We start from the raw sequence: 13,645 nt of genomic DNA on the forward strand, positions 1-13,645 counted from the left end.
GTGGCGTGGCTACCAGCCAGATGTGGGGAAGCATTCCTGGATGAAACCGGACAGACCTGTTTTCCCAGTTGCCTTGCTCTTCAAAGACAAGGAAGAGTTAAACTTCCAGGGCAAGGGTAAAGGAGAGGCTTGGGGACAAGTCTCCCCAGAGTGGTGAATGAACTGGATAGTAGGTTCTGAAAGACCCTGCCCAGTAGCATCCGAGATGGGAGGCAGGATGCAGGTGGGAACGGAAAACACGCCTACCTTAGGGTTTGAAACCCTGTGCCTAAAAGAATGTGAATACGCCCCCTTCCTTCCCACTGCCATGCCACTAGGTCCTGTTGGTGGTGCCCCAAACCCAGGCACCTCAGCCAAGAGGGGACAGGACAAAGGCAGATTCTGCCCTGGGGGCCCCAAAGTCAGTCACAGAAAGAGCTGCCTCTTCTCTACCCTGCCTGCCCATGCTCTCACCCCTGGTTCACACCCCACAGTAGAGCCAGCTCTCAAAAGCCATCCTTGTCGTGTCCCAGACACAGCCACACAAGCATGAGGGGGCCCCTGAGTCATGCGGCACCAGCCCTAGCAGGATGGCATTGCTTTTGAAGTTGAAGGCCACAGGGGTGGGGTGCAGCTGGGGGGAGATGAGTCCTTACCCCCGTCCCGGGCACACTCCCGCGCCGCTCAGCCAGCCCGGGTGCAGGCAGCCTCTCAGCTCTGCCTGCGGAAAGCTTCCTGTTCTCCAGGTCAGCCCCGGTGTCGGGCAGGCCCCAACAAGACTCAGGGCTCAGCGGCTGCACAGGCGCCCTGCACAGCGGGAGCCGCTGTTAAGGTGAGCTGTAGGGAAGTGGGCAGGGGCGGGGTTCCCTCGGGATGGGGAGAAGATGCACAGAGCATGCACCTTTGGGTGGTGGCTGAGTGCCCAAGGCTTGTCTCAGCTGTGGGAGCCGCAGACCTGGCGAGTAGTTTGCTGCAGGAGGGGCTCTCTCCGGACAGCTCTTCCCTGGTGCTTGGTCAGGACAAGTGAAGAGGCAGGCAAGTGGCAGAAGTATGCTTGGCTCCCTGTGCCTGTCCAGCCCCCATCCCCAACTCCCATTCCTACCCTGCCAACAAAACCCAGGAGTCCTGTTTGGAAACTGCTGTGAAAACCAAAGTTGGGTGGGCACTGTGCTGTGGCAGGTTAAGGCTACATCCTACATCCGTGTGCCTGGTTTGAATCCCGCCTGTGCCACGCTTGCCATCCAGCTTCCTACTAATGTACCCAGGAGGCAGCAGATGATGGCCCAAGTACTTGGGTTCCTACCACCCAACTGGGAGACCCAGATGGAGTTCCTGGCTCCTGACCCAGCCCCTGTTATTGTAAGCATTTGGAGAGTGAACCATTGGATGGAAGATCTGTCACTCTGCCTTTCAAATAAAAAACAAAAAACAGTTCACTGCTTAAAATTTTCCCATTACTTCCCATAGCATTTAGGTTAAAATCTGAACTCATTACTATGACCTGCAAGGCCCCACACCATCTGAGTCCTGTCTGCTTCTCCAGAGGTAGCTCTCAACACTCTTCCTATTATTCACCAAGTTACAGTCACTCTGGCCTCCTCTCTGGGCTGCAAATGTGAAATGGGGACCCACCTCAGGGCCTATGCATTTGCTGTCTCCTTCTACTTAAGATTCTCACACCAAGTGGTTCTGTCTCCTCCTCACCTCCTGACCCCCAGTTTGAAGTCACATCCCTCCCAATCCCCTTCCTTATCACTCCACCTTGTTCTTTTCATGCATCTCCCATAGTTGACCCTGTGCTCCATGAAGACAGGAATTTGTGTATTGTATTCATGGATGAATCTCCAGTGCCTGGTACATACCAGGCTCGGTAAATTCCTTGAAAAAAAAAAAAAAAAAGCAAAGGATATGGAAAAGGAATGACAGGCTGAAAGCTGGAAGATTCTTAGAGCTCATCCCCTTCCTTTTTGAAGCTAGAGAATAAAGTTCCAAAAAAAGAAAGGGACTTGCCTAAAATCACATGGCAAGAATTAAAGCCAAGCCGCACCGTGTGCTAACTGTGTCACCTTGGATTAGTTTCTTATCATCTCTGAGCCTCAGTCTCCTCATCTGTATGATGGAGCTGGTAAGAGTACTGCTTTCATAGGATCTTAACAAAGGCTAAATAAAATCGCACACATTAAGGTGTTTAGCACAGTGCTGGCATGTAGACAGCACTCGATGCGTGCTCGTTTTTCTTGGTTTACAGGGCCAGAATCAAAGTCTGGTTTGCGGTGAGGGTGGGGTCTACCGAACCCTCTGGAGAGGCTCCAGCCAGTGCCCCGGCAGAGCAGGAAGCTGGGCTCTGGTCGAGTCTAAGCTTGCTGGCCCAGCCACGGGCTGTTCTGGGAAGCTGCGAGCAGGTGCTTGTCTGGGGTGGGGCCTCATGCTCCTTGGCTCCCCAGGCCCAGAGAGAAATCTGCTGTGGGTGAAGGTGCACGTTTGTAAGAGGGCACACACATGTACTCAGGAGGCCTTGCCTGAGTAATGATGTGGGTGCATTAGTTGTGTGCACCTGTTTGTGAATGGAAACTTTTAGAACATAGGTGGAAATCAAAGTGCCCCTGTGTAACTCTGAACCCATTTCACACATGCAGAAGGTGGTTCACATAGGCTCTCCTGTGTGGCTCTGGGCGAATGGCTTAGCTTCTGGAATCCTCTCAGTTGCCCTGCTTCCTAAGAGCATTTCGAGAATGAGGCTAGTTAAGGCACTTCTGTGCTGAGCCCAGCATGGGTCATGGCTTTCCACAAATACTCCTTGGTATTGTTACTTTTTAGCTGCCGGCTTACAGTGTTACTGTTGAGTGTGTAGGGTGGAACCCTGCAGGCATGTTGCCATGCCATGCCCACTCTGTTCTGCTGCAGGCTGGTTGTCTAGAAACTCAATGCCTAGGACTTCAGGAGGCCCTGGCACAGGTCACCCTGTGTCCCAGCGTGGCTTTTCAGAATCTTGATTCTGACATGTAGAAACCTGATGGTTGTAACATGCGTGGGTTTAGCCATTGATAAAAGTCTGAGCATCATGCATGGAGCAGTGCTCTGAGATCTTTGCTCATTTTCTTGGTTAGCTATTCCAGAAGGTGGAGAGCTCTATGACACTGGGGGAACACCAGCAGAATCCTGGGGGCCTCTGGAGAAGATATGTGCCCTTGAGGGGAGACACAGCATTCCGAAGTCCCTTGCAGCCGAACGGGCGTGATCCTTTGGCCTGTGCTTGTCTGGTTGCTGTCAGGGACACCAGGAGCCCCCTCGAAGGCAGTGAAGAGCTTTCCTCTGGCTGCTGACCAGGGCTGTGCACTCACCGATGCTTGTGCAGCAAAAGTGCAAGAAGCTGATCCCTGACCTGGCTCTCAGTAATCCTCATGCCCTGTGTAGCCTTGGTCAAGGAAGGCACCAAGGTTGGACCTCCCTCCTCATCTGTGTGTGTACCCACTGGGGCTGGGGAGTGGGAACGGATGGGTGGGTCCAAGCCCTCTGTAAGCAGCTCAGTGCAGACTGTGCAGCTGGCAGCAGAGGGGGAGCCTGGGCCCTGCCCACAGGTGTGTCCCTTACCCTGGGAGGGTTTGCAAACTGGGCTAGGTGACCTCCCGGAGCCCTTCCGGATCTCACAAGCAGTGACTGACAGGCCGCAGCCTCCATGCTTTGTGGTCTGCATTGTGAAGGCATTTTAAATTCTAAATGGCTGTGGCTCTGTGACGGAGTCCATTCCTTCTGTGGGGAACCCGAAAGAACTCAAAGCCAAGGGGTGCCATTGTGGCATGGGGGGTTAACATGTGACACTGGCATCCCATATGGGAGTAGCCTCAGTCTGTGGCCATCTGAGGAATGAACCAGTGGGTAGAAGAAATCTCCTTCTTCTCCTCTCTTTCTCTCTCTCTCAGTCTTTCAAATGAATAAAATAAATCTTTAAAAAAATAGAATTCACAGCTGAATCAATTTTTTACTAAAAAAAAGATAGCTCTTACCAGATTTATTCAAAATTCCTAAAAAGACTAGCACAGAGCAGTGACGCCATCCTCTCTTATGAGCCAATACTGTCCCTTTTCTCAGGTGCATCACAGATTAATTAGTGGCCCACATAATACTCTTCCGCTCTTTTACCCCCAATCTCTCAGATAAGAGAGACTGAGGTTCATGTGGCAAGCCCAAGGCCACCCACAGAGGTAGTGGCTGGCTTGAGAACAGACAACTACATTTCCTGAACCTGGAACCAATGGAGAGCCTCCCACAGACAAAAGAGCCACAATTTGGTTCCTGTGGGTCTGAGACTGTTCACCCCCCCACCCCCCATCTCAGTATGAGAGCACAGTGGGTTTGCTGTCTCACTCCATCTCCAGCCCCGGCCCCCTAGCTCGTTCAGTGCTAGGGCTGGCTCTGTGGCTCTTTCTAAAGCATCCTAAACATGAGGACGAAAGCTTTTTCCTGAGTGTCAGAAGCTTAAGGTGAAGGGGATGGTACAGGATTAGGAAGGAATGTGCCTCTGAAACCGAATAAAAACCGTAAGGAAAAGGATTATGACATTCTAGGTATCAGCTGGTCAGGAAAATAATTTTCCCCCTTAGTAGTAGGGAGCCATTGACAGTCTTTGAGAAGCAGCAGGACCAGAGCAGAGCTTTCTTCTGGAAAAGGTAATCTGACATCAGATCAAATGGGGGGATTTTCCCATTCAAGGCTCCCACTGTGGTGTGGACTGTACTTGAACACCGGCTCTATTGTTTAAAGCCAGCTGGAATTTCCTGTGGGTAGGGAAGCTTAATTTCTTCCAGAGCCTTGGGTGAACACTTGGGTCATTTGTTAGTGTGTAGGCAGCCACTACTGGGTTCTCTAAAGCAAAGGTCAGAGAACTGGATATGGGCAGGAGAAAGGCTGAAGGCTGGAGAAGCTGATGGGTTATATGACCTTGGGGAGCCACAGAACCTCGCCTGAGCCTCAATTTACCTGTCTGTAAAGTGGAGATAATAGTAGCTACTCCTACCCACTTCCCAGGGCTACAGGGAAGACAGGTAATATGACAGGTTGATAGGGAAGACAGGCACAGAGCAACAGCTTATTAGGACCACTAATGGCTGGTAAGTGGCCGCCTGAGTGGCCAGCCAGACCAAGAGAGATGTCTGTGAAACTGGACTTGCCTAGCCTAGAATTATTAGAAAGAGAAATGACTAGAAAGTACCATGTCCTAGGACATGGTACCTGGGGCTCCCATTCTTTATTCATCTCCATATGATTTTAGGAACGATGCCGTGTAACTTTAAAAAAATGTGTATTTATTCGTTTAAGGGGCACAGAAGGAGAGCTCTCCCATCCAATGGTACACTACCAAATGCCCATAATGGCCAGGATTGGGCTGGACCAAAGTCAGGAGCTGAGAATACAATCTCCCATATGGGTGGCGGGAACCCAATTTCTGCTGCCTCCCAGGGTCTGCATGAGCAGGAAGCTGGAGTCAGAAACTACAGCTGAATATGGAACCCAGCTAATCCAATATGGGTTGCAGATGTCCCAAGCTGTGTTTTACCTGCTAGGCCTTATTCTTATTGTTATTGATGACAGAAATGATTCTGTCTCCTATCTGTATGGTAATCTATACATTTTATTTAAAAAAAAAAAGGAAAGATTTATTTACTTATTTGAAAGAGAGAGAAAGAGAGAGACCTTCCATCTGCTGGTTCACTTCCCCAGGGCTGAGCCAGGCTGAAGCAAGGAGCCAGGAGCTTCATCTAGGTCTCCCACGTGGGTGCAGGGGCCCACAAACCTGGGCCATCTTCAACTACTTTCCCAGGTCATTAGCAGGAAGCTGGATTGGAAGCAGAGCTTCTGGGAGTTGAACTGGCACCCAAATGGGATGCTGGTGCTGCAAACGGCGGCTTGACCCACTGTGTCACAGCACCAGCCCTGATCTATATGTTTTCTTTTTTCTCTTTTTTATTTGACAGGTAGAGTTATAGACAATGAGAGAGAGAGAGAGAGAGAGAGAGAGAGAGACAGAGACAGAGAGAAAGGTCTTCCTTGCGTAGGTTCACTCCCCAAATGGCTGCCACGGCCAGCGCTGTGCCAATCCGAAGCCAGGAGCCAGGTGCTTCCTCCTGGTCTCCCATGAGGGTGCAGGGGCCCAAGCACTTGGGTCATTCCCACTGCCCTCCTGGACCACAGCAGAGAGCTGTACTGGAAGAGGGGCAACCGGGACTAGAACCTGGTGCCCATATGGGATGCCAGCGCCGCAAGCAGAGGATTAACCAAGCCACGGCGCCGGCCACAATCTATATGTTTTCAAAAAACTTTTGCATACATTTTCTCAATTGATCTTTGGATAAGGGATATAGTACTGGATATAACTAAAAGGTACAGAAGTGCGATCTGGAACCAGGCCTGTGTTCAAATCCTAGCTCTTATGTTTACCAACTGGAGGCCCTAGGAAATTAGTTAACCACTCTGTTCTCAGTGAGAGGAAGGTGATAATTTCTCTATCTCTATTTCTCTCTCTCTCTCTCCCACCATCCCTCTGTGTGTGTGTGTGTGACTCTGCCTTTCAAATAAATAAGTAAATCTTTAAAAAAAATTTTTTTAAAGAGCTACTATCCAAACTCACCCCATAGTGGTTCTGAAAGTTTTACTTGATGGTTTGACATTTAATACCTGCAAGGCAACTCATAAGTGCTCAATAGATGCTAATGATTGTCAATTTATTTTTTCATTTATTTTAAAAGCAGAGAGAGAGAAAGAGATTGATCTTCCATCTGCTGGCTCATTCCCCAAAGGCCCAAAACATCCAGAATTGGACTAGGTCTAAACCAGGGTTCTGGAACTCAGTGTGGCTCTTCCACATTGGTGCCAGGGACCCATGCACTTGAGCCATCACTGCTGCCTTCCAGGGTGCACATTAGCAGGAAACTGGATTGGAAGCAGAGTAGCCGGGACACAAACCCCAGCACACCCATATGGGATGCTGGCATCCAAAGCAATGGCTTAATCCTTCAGCCACAGTACCTGCTCCATTGTCATTTAAAGACTCATTATTATAATGTTAAATAGATTAAAACAGACCAGTTATGATATCTCTGAGAGGGGAGCCCAGGGTCCCCTCCGCTACTCGTTGCCCTTTTTCCTTCTGACACAACCTTGAGAGAAGCCCAGACATCCCAGGGGGACTTTGTTGAGGGCATGGTCCATCTCTGCTTGGTACCGATGGGAGGACCATGCTCAGGAAATGGAAGGGATTGTTTTAAGTCACATGTTGGCGGGTATGAGGTGGTCAGAGAGGAAGCTCAGTGAAAACAAAGGTAGAAAACATCCTGGACCCCTACGGCAAAACAGACCTCTGATCTTGTGTGTCGGTGGCATGTGACTTGTCTATTGGTGGCAGAATCAGAACCAGGATGCAGGCTCCGTACGCTTTGTGCTGGATCAGCTGCTCCCCACAATCCAGCTCTACTCCCTTCCTGGGTGCTCCCTAGGATCTCACAAAACTGCCTTCTCACCCAACAGCCAGGAAGCTACTGCAGGGAGCAGGAACCCGGCTTTGGAGGCAGACCTTGTGTCCTGCCTTGTGGTTACCCCAAGGAGCATGGCTTAGCCTACCCAAACCTCAGTTTCTCTATTTGTGAAGTGTTGGTAGCAACACTTAGCACATTGGAGGATTTAGTGAGCACATGCATGGAAAACACATGACACAGTGCCAGGCATGCAGGGTGTGGATAAAGGGTTGTAACTGTGACCATTACAGGAGATGCTGGGAAAATATGCATGCAGTAAGGAGATTCTCTGTATGTGCTTGTCCTCACCCAGGCTCAGGAACTCCTTACAGGAGCAGCCAGCCCTACATGCACACACACACACACACACACACATAAGTATGCAATACATACATGCCTGTGCATACATGTGCACATGCATTCACACATGCCTACACGCATGTACACACACATGTGCACGGGCATACATACATGCATACACCCACAAGGGGTCTCTGTGACATTCCTTCTCTCCTTGCACTGATTTGCAGCGAAGCTCAGGCAGCCACTTAGCAGCATGAAAATAGTAACAGATGTGATCTCATTCAGAGTTTGACAGGGGCCAGGGGGGTGGGTATGAGGCGATCAGAGAGGAAGGTCAGTGAAAACAAAGGCAGAAAAGATCCTGGACCCCTATGGCAAAACAGACCTATGATCTTGTGTGTGCTCTGCCCTGACACATGGGAGGGGTGGCAGCCTCTCTAGTTCCAGTGCGTGCCATCTTTAAAATGGGGCCATGCAGCACAGCTCTTCTCTCTGCCCCACTGGCCATCCCTGTGGCCACCGACAAAAGAATGCACCCCCTCCTGCTTGGTCCTGAGAAGTCGCTGGGCAGAAGCTTCTCTGGGTTCCTTGTCCGTGACACCACTAGCCACCGGAGCCACTCCTGGCCAAGTTCTGCCTCTAATTCAGGCACCCCCCAGGAGGAAGAGTGTCTACCGTGATGGCCACATGCATGTGTTAGCCATCTATATACTCAGGCTCTGGAGGGAGGCAGCCTGCATTTGAGTCCTGCCTTGGTTCCTTGCTGGTGGTGTGTGACCCTGAGCCAGTCAAGGCCCTGACTGACCCTCAGTAATGAATGTAATCATCATGCCATTGGTGGATCCAGATTAAGATGAAGGACATGTGGTGTTGGACACAGGGCCTCCATGAGGAGCTGCTGGGGAGGTGACAATTCAGGGACCGGAGCCGTGCTTTCTAGGTATGACATCATAGGGCCTAGCGGGGTGCCCCGCGAGAGCCCTCAGCAAATCCCTTGGTTCTGTGGGGCCTCCACGCTTCCCTCTGAGAATTGGGAATAGACCCTGATGTCCTGCTCTGACAAGTGAACCTTCCATTGAGCTGTGGTCAAATGATGCCCTAAACTTGGTGAGGTTTGAGACTAGGAATTGCTTCGAGAGGTCACAGCTGCCCTTTATTGAATATTTACTATGTGCCAGGCCCTGTGGTAAGCACTTGGCACACATTCTCTCTCTTCAGCGAGCTTACAGCAACCCTATAATTATCCTCATTTTGCAAATGAGATAAATGAGACAGAGAGGTTACCTAACTTCCAAGTTCACAGCACTAATATGTGGCCAGGCCAGGATTAAAACACAGGTCACCTGTGTGTCTGCTGAACATTCCCCGACCCGCCTCCCCAAGCCCAGGCAGGGAAGCAGCAATTGGGAAGGGGTTAAGTTATAAGGTTCCTCCCTCACACCCGGGATCAAGTGAGCAGGAATCCTCTCACATCAGCAAACAAGGTTCTCAGCAAAGGCTCTGCTTCCAGTCCTCCCGCTTGCTCCCATTCCCTCTGGCCTGGCCCAGCCCAGCCCTGCTGTCTGTCTTATCCCCTCAAAGCAGAACAGCCTAGGACAAAGCCAGGCAGGTGGGCAGGTCACAGCAGGTGTGGAGCTATGTTCTAGCAGTGGGGCAAGACAGGCAGTTCCGCTGTCTGAGCCCTGGTGGTGCTGCCCAGGCTGGCCAAACCTGACCGCAGGGCCAGAGGCACGAGAGGGGTTGGCAATGATTTGGGGGCACTCTGATGTGACCCAAGGTGCCCACCAATGTGACAGAGGCAAAGCAGAGTTTGCGATCCTGGCCAACACTCTGTGTTCCACATTCAAGCCCCCTGGGCCCTGTCCACACTTAACTATGACCTCCAGCTTTCTCCTTGACAAAGCTGGTTGTTGAATGAAGCCCCGTGGATGCCACCATTGTGAACCCCTGAGGGGTAAGAGTTTAAAAAATGAATATTCCCAGGCCCTCCCCAGGTCTACTGAATCAGAATCCACAGGGGTGGGGCTCAGGAATAGGTGTGAACCAGTTCCCTGCGAGATTTGGGAGGGGCTGGATCCGCAGAGCAAGGTCACCAGCTCATTCTTTGTGACCCTGCCTCCCTGCCCAGTTGGCCTAATCCCAGGAAAGACTCCAGTCTTTGAGAAGTTTCTAAGCTAGCGAAGTGACTCTGAAATGTATTAAACACCTCGCTTCTATCCTCAAGAAGTCTGACCAGGCAGGGCTGCTGTGGGACTCAGAGCGGGAGTCTCATTTTTCTCAGTAGGTGGTCCACACCAGCCCTCAGGCAAAGCAGACACCAGGTTATCTCCAAAACCAAGCAGGAAAGTAGACAGGAGAGAGAAAGCAGCAAACCGGATTCCCACACCTCACTTCCCAGACCAGGAAGTCCCTGGGTCTGCACCTGTCACTGTTCGTCAGTATCTTTTCATCTTCCTGAGAACAGGAAGACCTCTGTCTGTCTGTCTCCCAGGCAGAGTCTCAGCCCTGTGGCCTGTGCTCTAGCTGCAGTAAATAGAACTGAATCTGAAAACAGAAGAGTTCCATCCACCTGCGCATACCCCGTGACTCAGCAGGTCCACTCCTAGGCATGTGAACAACGGCAGTACACATGTATTTGCCAAAATTTTCAGCCCAAGAATGGTCCTAGCAACACAACTTATAATAGCCTGATGTGGGAAATGATTCCAGCATCCAGCAAGAGTAGAATAAGAAAACTGTCATATGATCATATAATGGAATAGTATACAGCAAAGAAAGCAAGTGAGGGTTCTGGATAATGATACAGAGGAATCCCACTCGTATAATGTGGGGTGAGAGAAGCCAGATTTAGAAGAGTACATTTCAACTAAATCAAGTTTAAACGCAGGAAAACACATCTTTAGATGAGACCAAGATACAGTCACCTGGAATGAGGGGTGAAGTTAGTGACCGAAGGGGCCACAAAGGGTGTTCTGGAATGAAGCAGTGTTCTACTGATTTCTGGGACCTGGTTGGTTCTGGAAAGGTCATTGAGATGCATACATATGACTTGTGAACTTTTCTATATGTATATCATATTCCTTTAAAATCACTTTTAAAGGACCTCAAAATAGACTTTATTATTAAAAAGGAGCTTATTGGGGGTGGGGATTTAATGTAGAGGTTAAGATGCCACTTGGGACATGCACATCCCATGTCAGAGTGCCTAGGTTCAAGTCTGCGCTGTGCTCCCAAATTCTATCTTCCTACTAAGGTGTGCCCTGGAAGGCAGCAGGGCGCCTTCAAGAACTTGGGTCTCTGCCCCCCAGTTGGGATTGAATTCCCAACTCCTCGCTTCAGCCTGGGCAGCCCTGGCTACTGTGGGCATTTGGGGAGTGGATCAGTAGGTGGAAAATCTCTCTCCCTGTCTTAAATAAATAAATACATTTAAAATAGCGAATACATTTAAGTAACAAATGCATTGTAACTACCTGCAAATTGTATGGCATCTTGGACTCTCCCTGCCCCAGGAAGCAGGAAGGAGACAGTTCTCAGAAACCAAAAAGCATGGGAGCTGTGCCAGGCTCACCAGGGCTGTGGAAACCTGCCTCAGCACTTCCCTCCCCTCCCCCACCCAGCTGCCCTCTGCATGGCCAGGAGGGCAATGGCAAGTCCACTTTCCAGTGGGTTCCCAGCTTTAGCAGAGTTCCAGTTGACTGGAGTTTATTTTAGTTTAAGCAGCATTTTTCTGTCCTCAGAGCACTTTTCTCACTTTCTTATTTTATTCCCCCAAAAGCTCTGTGAGAGAAGCAAGGAGTCTTTCCATTATACTGAGGTTTGCCCAAGGCCTTACTGCTGGCAAGCAGCCTGGTCAGGAAAACATGAGGCTTCAGGCACCACGTCCACTGCTGCACCGCGGATGGGCTCTTCCCAGCGCTGATGACCACGTGCTGTCCTGCCACTGGCAGCTTACAGAGGGGAAAGGCGGAGGGTCAAAAGGGCCAAATATCTTGCCCAAGATCAGCAGCCTTGCCATGTGGAGTGCAGATAACCAACGGCCTGTTTTATGCAAGTCCACACCCTGAACCACTGGCCCAGTGCTTACCACAGAGCTGGACATCAGATGGAGTCCCCTGGTGCCTGTGGAAACACAGGTCCCCTGAGACTCTCAGACTCTTCCTACTTTTGTAGACTTAGGATGGGGCTGAGGAATTAGTACTTTAAAAAAACAAAAACAAAACGTCCTAGGCCTTTGAAAAACTTGGCTCAGAACCAGGCTGCCACTGGACTATGACAGTAAAAAAAAAAAAAGAAAAGAAAAAAAAAAAAAGGTAAAGATAAAGTTTAATTTAGAAACTTCCAGCTTAGCTCACTGGATCTCCTAATTTCTCCTAATTAGTTCTCCTAATGTCAAAATACTGCCCTGAAAGGCACCTGAGGCCCGCCTGGCTGGCCAGCCAAATGTCACCAGTGAGGTGGGGCAGTGACTGGCAAGGGCACCAGGAGGGCTCCTGGGGGAGTCGCGAATGTCTGCTTTTTGCTCTGGCTGCTGCTTTGCCGCTGTGTGAGTGGCTGTCAAAATACTGTATCAAAATCCGCCAGCTCAGACTCATGGTGCATGCCTTCTGCTTTCAACTGTATAAAAACAGGCGGGCAGGGAGTCGACTGACCACTTGTCAGACACGGCACAAGGGATCCTTGCACCGTGCAGACAAGGCACCGTGGAGCCCATGGGCTTCCTCTAATTATGCACTTGACAGGAGTTTGCCATTCTAGGATTTGAATTTGCCCAGGTGTGGGGTGATTGTCTGAGTTGAGTCCCAAGACCTCAGGAACCTGCAAATCTCACAGAGCGGCTGACATTGCGTGAGCTCTTGGCACATGCTGGCGACACAGGGCTTTCTGTGCAGTGATCCACGGTAGCTCTGTGGGGCCGACGGCATTGCTCACCCCTCACAGAGATGAAGTCTAGTGCCCAAGGTCACAGAGGTCGAAAGTGGCCAGCCTGGCACTGGAACTCCGACACCCCGGCTCCAGAGCTCCATGTTCAGCCATGGCGCCATCCTGACAGCAAGCCCCACCTCTTCCCCTGCCAAGCTTCAAAGGGTCCAGAATCATCTACTGTGCACCCTTCAGCCTTGCATTTGTCGGGATGCCCCTGAGGGCAGGGGATGCTGCAGGGACAGGCAGCAGTTCTGACAGCGGACACGTGAGCACACGCAAGCCAACACGCACACGCATGCTGACGTTACCCCACAGCTGGCGTGTCTCATCCTGCTCGGCTTGTGCCCTGGCCAACTGCTGTGGGCACTGGAGCCGAACGGAACGAGACAGCTCTCCACTGCGGGCTCCCCGCCCCCAGCCAGCCGGGGAAGGACAGCTGTCGTGTCGCTACCACCTGAGGCTGCCTTGCAGGGGCTGCTCTCGTCTCAAGAATGGAAAAAGAGGGGGCAGGGCAGGGATTGCCCTCTTCTGCAGACGCCAAACTGCAAAATGCTGAAGGCATCACCCCTTTTGGGGGGAGAGGGTTTCAGAAGATGATCTGCTCATCAATGGGTAGTGGAGTGCCAGGCACTGTGGTTAGGCAAGAGGAGACAGTAAGATATCTTAACCTTCGGATGGGACCCCCTCTGCAAATGCACACTGCATCTACCTACCCGAGGTGCTCTTTGAGTTAGAGTCCTTTAGCAATCCTCCAATATCTACAGAGTAAAGCCACGCTCCTGTGATGACTCTGCAGTCCTCGTGTTTCCAGATGTCCATGGAATAGTTTTGCATGCCATCCTCTCTCTGGCATTTACTTCAAAATCATCAGGTAGGGGAGGAGTTGGTGGAGGTATAGAAGAGATGGGATTGCCCAAGGCGGGCAATGGGGG

General features: G+C 50.8%; 1 protein-coding gene across 3 annotated transcripts in view; it reads right to left on the bottom strand.

The window, feature by feature from the left end:
* FAT2 (FAT atypical cadherin 2) overlaps positions 1 to 13,645 on the bottom strand; it is a 117,518-nt gene that overhangs the window by 69,378 nt on the left and 34,495 nt on the right. Inside the window, exon 1 of one of the 3 annotated variants that reach the window (XM_051844388.2) lies at positions 636 to 656. The exons of the other annotated variants lie outside the window; for them this stretch is intronic. The gene's annotated coding sequence lies outside the window, so the exon portion shown is untranslated. Of the gene's footprint in view, positions 1 to 635; positions 657 to 13,645 lie in introns of those variants that run through there. 3 annotated transcript variants of the gene reach the window in all.

This window comes from Oryctolagus cuniculus, chromosome 6 (genome assembly GCF_964237555.1).
Source record: "Oryctolagus cuniculus chromosome 6, mOryCun1.1, whole genome shotgun sequence".
NCBI classification, from domain to species: Eukaryota; Metazoa; Chordata; class Mammalia; order Lagomorpha; family Leporidae; genus Oryctolagus; species Oryctolagus cuniculus.